The sequence below is a fragment of the Equus asinus genome, chromosome 17 (genome assembly GCF_041296235.1).
Source record: "Equus asinus isolate D_3611 breed Donkey chromosome 17, EquAss-T2T_v2, whole genome shotgun sequence".
NCBI lineage: Eukaryota > Metazoa > Chordata > Mammalia > Perissodactyla > Equidae > Equus > Equus asinus.
Window position 1 is genome coordinate 19,183,552 of NC_091806.1, and position 11,681 is coordinate 19,195,232.

Genomic DNA, 11,681 nt, shown 5'->3' on the forward strand with positions numbered 1-11,681 from the left:
TTGAAGGAAGGACATAAATGGAATTTTTTCCAGACTGGACTATGGAGAATGAAAAGGAGTATGAACAGAGTTGAAAACTAGGACTGAACAGGGAGAAAGGAGACCTGGGCACTAGCTCTCATTCAGTAAATGTATTTTTTAGACAATAAATATAATATAATCTCATTAAGGAAAAATTGGTAGCATGCAAATGGGAAAAATTATTATTTATTTATATTTATTCCCATTTATTATTTATATCATTTTAGGTGCAGGTTTGATTGCATGTAACAGAAAAAAGGCAACTTATGAGATAGAACTGCAAAAGTACAGAAAGTCCAGCACTGTTGTGGAGGTCGAACAATATTACCACAAGAAAAAAAACTTTTGTAACTATGTATGGTGACAGATGTTAACTGGACTTATTGTGGTGATTATTTTGCAAAATATACAAATATCAAATCATTACATTGTACACTTGCAACTAAACTAACATAATGTTATGTCAATTATACCTGAATTTAAATATATAAAATGTTAGACTTCAGCAATCAGACCTGAGTTTCCATTTACTGAGGTATGAATGACTGTGGGAGAACAATCGCAGGGAATAATAAGAATTCTGCTTTGCAAATTATAAGGAAGTTACCTCTCAAAATTCCCAATAGATTTTATCAATATGGCAACATTGGTTATTCCCAAATTCAGTCCCCCTCAGAAGCAAGTATCCCCCTAGGCCCCCAGCTAGCAAGTATCCATAGACAAGACACCATTGTGTAAATCTCAGAACCCAAAGCTGAGGCTGAAACATCCATCCCTGGACAACAGAGACCAAGAAAGACCATTTTAAAAGGGGAAGATGAGCAGTTTAATTTTGAGTGCATCACCCCTCCCCCAGCTCTTAGCTCTACTACCCACATAGTATGCGTCTTTGTGAAAAGGTTTTGTTATTTTCTTGGAATAGGGTAACAATTCATATCTGACATGGTCCTTGCAAGAATTAGAGGTGAGATAAAATATACAAGGCACTTAACAGAGTTGCCTGACAAATAGGAAGTTCTCAATAAATAGCAGGTCTTATTAGCTCAGATTTCCTGGTATTTATTTACTTTTCTCTCTACTTTCCCTTCCCCCTTTGCTCAACACAGAGAGTTAGTTGTTAAGAAATTACCTCCTCTTTCCTCCAGCACTTGCTCAAATAAAACTCTCACCCTAGAATCATGGATTACAGGGTAAACTATTGATAACATGTAAAAGCCTAGGTAGGTAAATGATAGTCTGGACCTTACCTAGGTAGAATTTTATCCTCTGACATGAAGCTCCAATGAGAGAAATCTGACAAGGTAAAAATAATAAATTGATAGTGAGCCTGTAAGATCTACTACTATGAGCTCTATGTCACATCCCAAGGGCCTCCTTCTCACAATTCACTCTAGACTTTCAACTGGTACTTCATGGAACCTCAGAATGGGAATGCCAAAAAGAACTTTAGGACACATTCTCTCCTGCCATCTCCATTTTACACAAGCAGAAACTGAGGCTCAGGGAGTAAAAGTGACCCAGCCTAGATCACACAGCACTTTGTGGCCTCTCACATTCAGTCAACCTGAGAAATCCTCTGGGTATGGCATTCTGTATCTTGTTTTGGGAATGCCCAGTCTTAGAGCAAGGAGTTGAACATGAAAATTATTCTCTTTAGGCTCAGGAAAAATTTATTCCTCTGTTGCAAGAGCTCATCACTCAAAGGGATGACCTGCACTGAGGAGACTGAAGGGGTGTGCACAGGAACACAAGAGGCTCTCTTCATTACAAAACTCTTCCACCAGGCTCTTTCCTCTGCATTGAAGGCCCCCAGTGGGCTAAGTCACTTCATTTCAGCTAAGGCATCAGGTGAAACTGAAGAAACTTTAGAGCTTAAAGGAAATTTGTAGACCATTGCTCAATCTAATTAGTTTACAGATGGAGCAAATAAGGGCCACAGAGTTTAGTTGACTTCTCAAAGTCATACAGCTAACTATTGGTCAAGTTGCCGAGGAACTCTTTCCCTGATACTAGGATTCCTTTCTAGTGATTTTGATTTTGTGATTATTATTGCCAGTTAACAGTGTCAATCTTGCTTCCACACAACAAAATTTCCTGGGTCCTGTGATCTATTAGAAAATGAACAGGGTATGGTGATGTGGATGAATCACAAAAGGAAGGATTTGGCAAATCAGTCTCATGGCCAATCTTTAGATCAATTATTTAGAAACAGAAAAGTAGCTACCGAAAACAGCCAATGAGTGAATTTTAGATCTTGTTTTTCAGTTTAGAAAACACACTCACTCACTGGAAGACCAAGGATTATTTTTTAATTTGGAGATATTGTGCTATTTAAAATAAACTGACCCACACACTGTGATCAAAGTATTTAATTCCCGGTGGAATTTCTTATCTCCAGTGTGAAACTTTGCCAAGAAATTGTGAGTTACAAAAAGGTTCAAAATGCGTTTTAATTAATTTCGTTGGAGAAATTTGACAGATTAAAACCATCTAGTAATTATGTTCTGAGAGAAAGAAGCTAAAGACATGATATTAGGAATGTTTTTGCCTGCATTTTCTGAGTCACCACGGGAGTATGAGACTGAAGGAAGAAGTGAGGTCATGTCCTTGGAAAGGGGCTTCCAGCTGGGTGACTTAGGCAAGTCCCTTCACCTCAGCAGTCTGAAGTTCTACAGATGTAAAATGACAGAATGAGACTAGATAATCTTTCATGTTCCTTTTCACTCTAACATTCTATGCTTCAACATCACTTAGAATCATATGCCTGAAACACCCCATCCATTATGATGATGATAATAATGATGATGATGATAGCAATAATTGCCACTTATTGAGTACCTACTATGTGCCAGGCACTATACCAGATATTTGGCAGCCATTGTCCCTAATAGTCACAGCAAGCTTGAAAGGCAAATTTTCTTATTGAACACTTTTGTTTCCTCCATAGCATCTATTTTCCTCTATTCCTGTCAAAACTACCCAGATTTTGCTTTGCAGAAGCCACACCTACCCAATCCCAGCCAAACTTGCCTTAAGCAGATGACAAGCAGGTTGGCATAAGCAGATCTCCATAAATCACCTCTTGGCCACAATATTGGTTTAGGAATGGAAAGCAACCCAGTCAGGGAGATAGGGAGGCATTTGAGGGATTCACAGGTAAGAAGCATACTCTATCTTAGGCAGATCATATCAGAAAAGAGAGAAATATTTGCTTAGTTTTCAGCAAGTCTGCCTGGTCTGGAACTGCAGCAACCACTTTGTGACAAAGAGGAATCATAAGCTTTCTGAGGGCCATCACATGAAATACAGTCAGCATTACAAAGGGAAGAATGTCAAGAAGGAAAAAAACTGGGTAGTGGTAACATGCGATCCACTGTATCAAGTCTCACCTGGAGCCTGCCTTACCTCTGGCTTTTTCAGTTACATGAGATCATAAATTCTATTATTGTTTAAAATGCACAGAATAGCATCTTCTGTCAATTGAATCATAATCCTAACTGATACAATGTTATTATTTTCATCATACAGTTGGGATTCTGTGTCTGAAAGGAGGTATCTATTTATGCAAGGTTACTCAATGGTTGGGTTTATAGTTGTCCTATTTATATTTCAAAAAAAAATATTGTGACAAAAATGAGACCAAATAAATGAAAATGCTGAAGTCCACAAGAGAAAATGTATTTAAATACAAGTAATATACTCATAAACAGTGTTAGTGTTTATCTCTGGGAGTTGAATTATCAGGGTGTTTAGAATTTTTTATTTATTATTGGTAGCTTCCAAATATTTCTAAAATATCTATAGTATTTATATTAAAATGTATCTTTCAAAAAAATAGATTATTTCTAAAGATTCAAGAAACACTCTCTACAAAAATCAAAGAAAAACTATCCTGGAAAAGAAAGCAAACAGAAATGTCTGATTCTCATAGACATCATAAATTCAAAATTTGGTGACTGTACTGTTAAAACTCAGGAAGGAAATATAATTTAGAATTTTAAAGGATTCTTCATTATGAGGTCATACCACTGACCATTTCTTCTGGTAATTGCAGACTGGTAAAAATATGAAACACAATAGTCTCATGAATTCCAGATTTTTAAATTTTGTGCACTCATTTAAAGTGTAGGTCTTTGTGTCAAATTTTATAGAAGTGGCACCAAATTAGAATCCAGACAGTAGGACTGAAAATAATTACCACTATTTCTTTTATAAAACAAAGAAGTCTCTGATAAAAATGTTTCTTCATTCTCTTTGGTGGCAGATTCTGCTAATACCTTTATTGTCTGTACTCCATTCTATTCCTGCCCAGATGAAAATAATCACTATCCCAGAATCCCTGGCAGCTAGACATGGCCATATGATCCAGGGCTGGCCAATGATATGTAAGCAGAGGTAACTGGTAGAGGATTTGGAAAGTTTTTTAAAGAGGTAATGCTTAATTGGTGTGCCCAGTCAGAAGCTTGGTCTTCATTCTGTACTCTGCTTCCTTCCTTCCTCTTCCTGCCCACTGTGTGGAAAAGAGACTAAAAGAGAAGGAGCTATACCACTCTCACACTCAAAACCACATCTACAGAATGAAGAAGAATTTTAAAAAAAAACTATATGCAAACAAAACTAGGCTGAAAAAATCTGAAAATGTGAATCAGAGTACTTCTACTAGTAGAAATACTGAAAATTCGATATTAAAAACACAACCACAAAACTAAAGAAATCTGCAACATAGTACTCTAAGCTGAATTAACTATACTCAAACTTTTATGGATATGAAGATAAAAAAATGATTTAAAAATGCAAAATGTAACAGAAATGGATTTTAGAAATCAAGAAGGAATGAAATGAGTTAATTAAGCTCAAGAAAAAATAAAATAAAAATATAAAAATCATCTCAGTAATGAAAATTAAAGTATCTAAGGGATAATGTTCAAATTAAAATATAATAAAGTTCATGAAAGTAAGTCTCATACTCAGCCAAAGGAAATAAAATGAGATTTAAAAGAAGTAAAAAGGGTCAGAGAAACAGCTAAAAAAGGAAGTTAAACAAAGGAGGCCCAAGATATGTGTAATTGGTGCCCCCAAAAAAATAAAATCAGAATACGGGAATAGAATCCAATATAAAACTATAATCCAAAAATATGTTCCATAGATTTTTAAATATCTAAATCTACACATTGTAAAGATCCACTGGATACCAGGAAAAATAGAGGCAGAACAATAATCTCTGACTCATATTCTAATAAAACTATTAGACATTAAAGCTATGGAAAGAAATTCTTAGGAACTCTAGGCAAAATGATAAAATAAGGTACAAAATCAAGAGAATTCTGATAGCATTTGAGTTCCCAAAAACAGCATACAAATGAAGACAACTGCATAACAGTATTTTCAAGAAACTTAAGAAAGTATAAACCAGAATTTTACACCCTGACAAGCTGTCTTTCAATAAAACATCAATTTTGAGGGACACCCAGAGATCCCATGGGAGTGGTCTGGGGCTGGGTGGAGCTCCAGTGGCCAGGCTCCACAGCCCAGGGGGGAACTCCACAGTCTCACACCAGGGGCAGGGAAAGCCTCTACTCACCATTAGCAGAGAGGCCCCGCCGAACATTCAGAATGCTGAGAGGCTCCCAAAGAGGAGGATCCCAGGCAGCGCATCAGCCCGCCAGATGACACCAGACTCATGGACTCCAGCTGTGTCCCAGAGGGGGCAAGGGGCAAACAGAGATCCTGTGGGAGTGGTCAGGGGCTGGGTGGAGCTCTAGTGGCCCAGCTCCATGGCACAGGGGGAAACTCCTCGGTCCCACACCAGCAGCAGGGAAAGTCTCTACTCGGCATTATTGGAGATGCCCTTCCCAGCATTCAAAACACTGAGAGGCTCTGAGAGAGGAGGATCCTGGGCACAGCAGCAGCCCGCCAGCCACCTCTGACTCACAGACTCCGGCTGTGTCCCAGAGGGAGCAAGGGACCCCAGAGATCCTGTTGGAGTGGCCAGGAGCTGGGTGGAGCTTTGGTGGACCAGGTCCACGGCTTGGGGGGAAACTCTACAGTCCCATACCAGCGGTAGGAAAGCCTCTACTTGCCCTTAGTAGAGAGGCCCTGCCCAGCAATCAGAATGCTGGGAAGCTCTAGGAGAGGATGATCCTGGGCAGAGCAGCAGCCCTCCAGCCACCTCTGACTCACAGACTCCAGCGGTGTCCCAGAGAGGGCAAGAGTCATCCAGTGATCCTATGGGAGTGGCCAGGGGCTGGGTGGAGCTCCAGCAGCCTGGCTCGATCACGAAGGGGGAAAATCCATGGTTCCATAGCAGCCACAGTGAAAGCATCTGCACAGCACTAGTGGAGAGGCCCTGACCAGCAATCACAAGGCTAGAAGGCCCTGGGGCAAAAGCGGCACAGCTAGGTGAGCTAACCACAGACTGCAGAAGATACCCATAGCTCTGCTGGGAGCTATAGTGGACAAGTGAGATCTTGTGGGCCCTGACAGTGACACAGCTGTGAATATAGGTGATCCTGCTCCCAGCCAATGGGAAAGCCCATAACACCACTGCAGACCCTAAGGAGGGAGCACGTCTAGGTGGTCTGCAATAGCAAGCACCAGCAGCCTGAGGCACCCTTGTGATTGCCCCCACCACTGACAAGGGACCCCACAGGACCACTGTTACTATGAGAAGGTCCAGTCAGCAACAGCTGACAGGGTTCCTGGTTGGTGCAGTCTAAACAGTTGCATACCCCCACACCAGTAGAAACAAGTGGAAACAGTAACTGAACTCTGTCTCTATGTGGAGGCACAAATCTACACCATCAAGCAGTATGAAAAAATATATTAAACCTCCAGAACAGAAGGAAAATGACAAGTACCCAGAAAACAATCCCAAAGACAATGAAATCTATCACCTAAATGACGATGACTTCAAAATAGCCATTATTAAAATACTCAATGAGTTAAAAGAGAATACAGATAGACAACTCAACGAGTTCAGAAGCTGTCACAAAAGAGCTTGATACTATAAAGAAGAACCAATCAAAAATACTGGAGATGAAGAACACAATGGAGGAGATTAAGAAAAATCTGGACTCTCTGAACAATAGGGTTGATAATATGGAGGACAGAATTAGCAATTTGGAGGATAGGAATATAGAAATGCTGCAGACAGAGGAGGAGAGAGAACTAAGACTAAAAAGAAATGAAGAAACTCTCCGAGAATTATCCAACTCAATTAGGAGATGCAACATAAGGATTGTAGGTATACCAGAGGGAGAAGAGAAGGAGAAGGGAGCAGAAAGACTGCTCAAAGAAATAATGGCTGAGAACTTTCCAAGCCTGTGGAGAGAGATGGAGCTCTATGTGACAGAAGCCAATAGATCTCCAAACTTTATCAATGTAAGAAGACCAACCCCAAGACATATAGTAGTGAAGCTAGCAAAAGTCAATGACAAAGAGAAAATACTGAGGGCAACCAGGCAGAAGAAAATAACCTACAAAGGAAAGCCCATAAGGCTATCAGCAGATTTCTCAGCAGATACCTTACAGATTAGAAGAGAGTGGAATGATATATTCAAAACTCTGAAGGACAAAAACCTGCAGCCAAGAATACTCTACATAGCGAAAATATCCTTCAAATATGATGCAGAAATAAAACTTTCCCAGATAAACAAAAGTTAAGGCAGTTCATTGCCACAAGATCTCCTCTTCAAGAAATACTCAGGAAAACCCTCATACCTGAAAAATCAAAAAAGGAAAAGGGTTACAAAATCCAGAGCAAAGGAGATAAGTAGAAGGACAATAACAGAAAGTAGCAGCTCTCCATCAGAACACGTTAGCAAAAGTTAAATAAAACATTAAAGTTAAAAAGAAGGGAGACACCAAGAGTAAATATAATCTTGTCATTTTAACCATAAACTCAAAACACAAGAAGGAAGAGAAAAACAAATCTGACAATAACAACCTAGAAGTGGAAGAGGAAAGAGGTGGAACGTTTTAATCTAAGGAAATAAGAGGCTATTGGACAAAGGACTATCTCATCTACGAGATGTGTTATACAAACCACCTGGTAACCACTAAACAAATAACAAGAATAAAGACACAAATTACAAATAAGAAGGAACCCAATACAGAAATTTACCTATTTGAATTAGTAGTCCAAAAATCATGGGAGGACAAACAAAGGAAATGCAAGAGAACTGGAAAAAAAGTGATAAAATGGCAGCAGTAGGTCCCCATGTTTCAATAATCACTCTAAATGTAAAAGGATTGAACTCTCCAATCAAAAGACACAGAGTGGCAGGATGGATCAAAGAACAAGACCCAACAATATGCTGCCTCCAGGAAGCACACCTCAGGCCCAAAGACAAACACAGACTCAGAGTGAAGGGATGGAAGACAATACTCCAAGCTAATAATGACCAAAGAAAGCAGGTGTTGCCATACTTATATCTTGTCTGATATATATCTTGTCTGATTATATCTTGTCTAGTAGACTTCAAAGCAAAACAGATAAAGAAAGAAAGAGGGGCAGTATATAATGATAAAAGGGACACTGCACCAAGATGACATAACACTTATAAATATATACGCACCCAACACAGGAGGGCCAAGATTTGCAAAGTAACTCTTAACAAAACTTAAAGGAGACATCAACAACAATACAATAATAGTAGGGGACCTCAACACCCCATTACCACCAATGGATAGATCATCAAGACAGAAAATCAATAAGGACATTATAGAATTAAATGAAAAATTAGACCAGATGGACTTAATAGATATACATAGAAAACTTCATCCAAAAACAGCAGGTTACACATTCTTCTCAAGTGTGCAAGGAACATTCTCAAGGATAGAACATATCTTGGGAAACAAAGCAAGCATCAATAAGTATAAGAGGGTTTGAAATAATATCGAGCATCTTTTCTGACCATAATGCTATGAAACTAGAAATCAACTACAAGAGTAAAGCTGGGAAAGGGGCAAAAATGTGGAGACTAAACAACATGCTACTGAACAAACAATGGATTATTGAAGAAATTAAAGAAGAAATCAAATATCTGGAGACAAATGAAAATGAAAACGTGCCATACCAACTCATTTGGGTCGCAGCAAAAGCAGTTCTAAGAGGGAAATTCATTACAATACGGGCTCACCTCAATAAACAAGAAAAATCTCACATAAGCAACCTCAAACGACACCTAACAGAATTAGAAAAAGAAGAACGAACAAAGCCCAAACGCAGTAGAAGGAGGGAAAGATTAAAAATTAGAGCAGAAATAAACAATATTGAAACAAAAAAGACAGTAGAAAGGATCAACGAAACCAAGAGTTGGTTCTTTGAAAAAATTAACAAAATTGATAAACCCTTAGCCACATTCACTAAGAAAAAAAGAGAGAAGTCTCAAATAAATAAAATTAGAAATGAGAGCGGAGAAATCACAACGGATACAAAAGAAATACAAGGGATCCTAAGAGAATACTATGAAAAACTATATGCCAACAAATTGAACAACCTAGAAGAAATGGATAAATTCCTAGACTCTTACAAACTCACCAAACTGAATCAGGAAGAAGTAGAGAATCTTAATAGACCAATCATAAGTAAAGAAATAGAAACAGTAATCCAAAACCTCCCCAAAAATAAGAGTCCAGGGCCAGACAGCTTCCCGGGAGAATTCTACCAAACATTCAAAGAAGATTTAATACATATCCCTCTCAAACTATTCCAGAAAATTGAAGAAGATGGAGCGCTCCCTAACACATTCTATGAAGCCAACATCACTCTGATCCCCAAACCTGACAAGGACAACACAAAGTAGGAAAACCACAGGTCAATATCACTGAGGAACATAGACGCAAAAATCCTCAACAAAATTCTGGCAAACCGAATACAGCAATATATCAAAAAGATTATACACCATGATCAAGTGAGATTTATACCAGAGACACAGGGATGATTCAACATCTGCAAGTCAATCAACGTGATACACTACATTAACAAAATGAGAAACAAAAACCACATGATCATCTCAATAGATGCAGAGAAAGCATTTGACAAGGTCCAACATCCATTTATGATAAAAACCCTCAATAAAATGGATATAGAAGGAAAGTGCCTCAACATAATAAAGGTCATATATGGCAAACCCACAGCAAACATCATACTCAACGGACAAAATCTGAAAGCCATCCCTCTGAGAAAAGGAACAAGACAAGCGTGCCCACTTTCACCACTCTTATTCAACATAGTACTGTAGATGTTGGCCAGAGAAATTCGGCAGGAAAAAGAAATAAAAGGAATCCAAATAGACAATGAAGAAGTAAAACCCTCGCTGTTTGAAGACTACATGATCTTATATATAGAAAACCCCAAAGAATCCATAGGAAAACTATTAGAAACAATCAACAGCTACAGCAAAGTTGAAGGGTATAAAATCAACATACATAAATCAGTAGCATTTCTATATGCTAACAATGAACTAACAGAAAAAGAACTCAAGAACTCAATCCCAATCACAATGGCAACAAAAAGAATAAAATACCTTGGGATAAATTTAACCAAGGAAGTGAAAGATCTATACAACGAAAACTACAAGACTTTCTTGAAAGAAATTGATGATGACATAAAGAGGTGGAAAGACATTCCATGCATGTGGATACTACTCAGGCATAAAAAAGGACAAAATCGTCCCATTCACAACCACATGGATGGACCTTGGGGTATTATGTTAAGTGAAATAAGCTAGATAGAGAAAGAGGACCTCTGTATGACTCCACTCATAGGTGTAAGTTAACATATAGACAAAGACAACTGATTGGTGGTTACCAGGGGCAAGCGGGCTAGGGGGAAGGCACAAAGGGTCAAGTGCTGTAACTACAACACGACTAACAATAACATACAACTGAAATTTCACAAGGTTGTAAACTATCATAATCTTAATAAAAGCAGCATTTCTGAGGAATCTATTATACAATGCACTTCATCCAACGAAACTACAAAAACATCTATAAAGGTATATCAGTTCTATCAGTTCTTTTTTCATGTATTTTCAAGGTTTTGTTGTCAAAGAGCATATACTTTTAGGATTATTATGTCTGCTTGGTGAATTGGTCCACCTATCGTTATGCAACGTCTATACTTTTCTCTGGAAATATTCATCATAGTAAAGTCTACTTTGTCTGATATCAACATAGTGTATTGGCAATGAATGTTTACTCAGGATGAATCTTCCTCATTAAAAAAGAAAGGTAAACTACCTTTGAATAAGATCAAAGTTAGTGGAATTACACTACTGATGATCAAAAGTTATTACAAGATTATAATTATCAATGCAAAGATAGGCAAATAAACCAATAGCGTAGTGTAGAAAGTTCAGAGACAGATACATACATATGTGGACATTCAATTTATTACAAAGTTGCACAGAAGAGCTATGGATAAATGATAGGCCTTTCAAAAAATTATTTTAGTTCAATTGAATATCCATATAAAAAAATATCTTCACCTTCCCCACACACAGTTCCCAAGAATTAATTCCAAATGGATTTTAGATCTAAATGTGTAAAGTAAAACAATAAAGTATCTAGATATTAATGTAACAAACTATCTTAATGAACTTGGAATAGGGAAGGATTTCTTTTTTTTCTCTAGTTACTGAGAAATAATTGGCACA